The sequence below is a fragment of the Parus major genome, chromosome 20 (genome assembly GCF_001522545.3).
Source record: "Parus major isolate Abel chromosome 20, Parus_major1.1, whole genome shotgun sequence".
Classification (NCBI taxonomy): Eukaryota; Metazoa; Chordata; class Aves; order Passeriformes; family Paridae; genus Parus; species Parus major.
In genome coordinates, this window is record NC_031788.1 from 4,089,879 (window position 1) to 4,092,964 (window position 3,086).

Consider the following 3,086-nt stretch of genomic DNA (forward strand, 5'->3'; position numbering starts at 1 on the left):
CAGCACTGTCCCAGCCCGTGCTCTGCCCAGCACTGCCCTCCTGATCCGCAGCCGTGTCCAGCTCAGAGCAGCTGGCGGTGCTGCGGTGCCGGCAGGGGACGGGATGCGACCGGGCACTTGTGGCAATTTGTGGCTTTTCGATACGGAGCTTTTTGCTCTGTGTTGGTGCTTCAGGTTGGTGCCTGGGAGAGGTGAGGGACACCCAACATGTGTGATCCAGGCCCCTTCCCCAGGGGCTGCTCTGAATCCAGGCTGCATGATGATTCCCCAGCTCCCGGGGGCTTGGCTTGCCCCTGTGCTGTAAAACTGACACATCCCTGCCTTTTACCTCAGCTCCTGCTCACAGGAGGCTGCTTCTGCCCCTTCCTGCCCAGATCCATTTGTCTGGGTACTGAGTGAAAACAGCTTTTATAATGATGCAAAAAGGGAGGGAATAACTCATATTTATGCTCCCCCTGAGCCCAGTCACTTGAATGCATGCTAGAAATCTCAGTGAATGCTGTTGTTCACCACACACCAGATTCCCCAGGCAGCAGAGATGACAATTCCCAGGAACCATAAACCCCTTGAGTGTGTTTACCCAACTCAAAGTGCACTTTATAACATTTTATCACCTTCAACCCGCTCTGCAATTTTACATGTTGGGATTTGAAATAGGTACAAGCACTGGTTGTACTCTGAGTCTTACAGAGAGCTTGGAAGTGTGTTTTTAATTGTAAATTTAAGAGGAGCTGTGGATAGGAGTTCTACAAGCAGTGTTACTTCAGTCACAGGAGCCAGCAGCCACCAACAATTGATTTTATCAGGTATCAAAGTGCACCCTTACACTGGAAGCAGGGCTCAGAGAGGGATTTTATCTCAAGCTCTGGGCTTTATGGGGAGGGGTTAAGTAGACATTCACTGTTTCAAGGAGAACTTTAACTTCCAAGTGCTCTCCAACACCCCTCTGCATGGCCTGGCAGCGGGGACTGAGCTTCAGAGCCACGTGGGAAGTGGGGCTGGTTCACATGGGAGTGTCCCTGCTCTGGAAGAAGTAAATATTAAGAAAACAACAAAAAAAAGCACCACTCCAAACACCACTGTTGTGATTTTGAACCCAATATAGCAGTTTGGTGTTTCCCATAGAAGGAACCCTCTGTGACTCGTTCTGAGCAGCCCCACTGACCATTTCCTATTTTTCTTCCTTGTAGGCGGCTGTTTGGGCAGCTCCGGCTCCTGAATTGAAGGAAGTGTTTTCCTGAAATGCAGACAGAAATGCTCCTGGGTTTTCTGGCTCAGGAAATCAGTCCTCAAATCTGAGGCTGGCTTTGGAGCCACGGACACCAGCAGTCCCCACCAGGCTGGTAAGAGCCCAGTGAGTCCAGCCCTGCCAGAAGTGACAAATTCCTGTTCTCCTGCTCTGCAGACTTCATGTCCTTGGAAGATTTTTGTTTCCTGGGCTTTGTCAGAAAATGCCCAACCAGGCTGTGCCTTCCTTTCAAAAGAAGGCACCATGACTTAAATTTAAGCAAAAAAACCTTGGTATATTATTATAAATATACATATTATTTCAGATCTTCCTGGAAATTAAAGCAAATGTTTCTTTTTAAAATGTTTTGCATCTCCATGTTTCTGCTTGAAAATAAAATGGTTGTACCTCTCTCAGTGTGGCATCAGTTTCTTCTGAGATGTATAATTCAAACATTTTGAACTTAATGCAAGCTTGTAATGCCCATTTTTAGTAGCTCTGCCACAACTGTTTAGACATAAAAGCCATTTGATTACAGCTTTATGTTAAATGAGGAACCATAATTAATATGATCATGTTTAATTTCTTCCTTACTGAGCAGAACAGTGGAATAATTTCTCCAGAGAAAAGAGAGTTTCCTCAAGTGAGCAAATGAGAAGATTTTAAAAATAATTTAGCTATTGGAAAGAGAAGTTAAAGGCATTAGATAAGATCAATGCAGGATATAAAATACAGAATGCCCTGCTTGAGATGTGGAGAGAGAATCCCAGGGAGCATCATTTTGTGCCCACAGCATCCCCCCTCCCTGGTGCTGTGGTTTCATTCCAGCCAACATCTCAGCCCCATGGAGCCGCTTGTTCACTGCCCCAATGAGAGGGGTGAGAGAAAAGTGAGAAAACGTGTGGATTGAGATAAAGGCAGTTTAATATGGGAAGCAAAAGTCACCCATTGTAGCAAAACAAAACAAGGAATTCATTCCCCGCTCCCCATGGGCAGCAGGTGTTCAGCTCTCCTTAGGAGAGGATTGCTCCATCGTGAGTGCCTGGGGAAGACAAACACTCCAAACGTTCCCCTCTCCCTCCTCTCCTGGCAGCTCTGTGTGCTGAGCACGAGGCCACACGGGCTGTGTGTCCCTGGAGCCAGCTGGGATCAGCTGTGTAAGGACCTGTGTCCCTTACCCACATCCTCAGCACCCCCACGCTCCTCCCTGGTGGAGCAGCAAAGTCCTTGGCATGGTACAAGCCCTGTTCAGCAGGAACAGAAACATCCCTGTGTTATCAACACTGTGTTCAGCACAAACCCAAAACAGCCCCATACCAGCTACTGGGAAGAAAATGACCTCTATCCCAGCCCAAACAAGTACACCCAGGTGCAGCGGGATTTTCCAGAGTTGACCCTTTTCCTCCCAGCACCTTTCCATGGAAAACAGAATGAAGAGCCTTTGGCTGTCAGAGCTCCACAGGATGTGCTCTGTTTGCCACTAATCTCTCCATTTTTTGTCAAAACTACATTCCCTGGCTGTTTTGGGAAGCAGAACTTGTGTTGAGATACAGCAATGACCCTGCTGTCATGCCCAGCCCTCAGGTGACTCTTTCCAGGTGGGCTTTTAAAGGTTTGCAACCCTGTGAGCCTGTGCAGACAGTTTATACTGAAAGAGAGTAGATTTGGATTAAATCTAAGGAATAAAAGGAATAAATTCCTCCCTGTGAGGGTGATGAAGCCCTGGCACAGGGTGCCTAGAGAAGCTGTGGCTGCCCCATCCCTGGCCAGGCTGGACAGGGCTTGGAGCACCCTGGGACAGTGGAAGGTGTCCCTGCCCATAGCAGGGGGTGGCACTGGCTGGGCTCTAAGGTCCCCT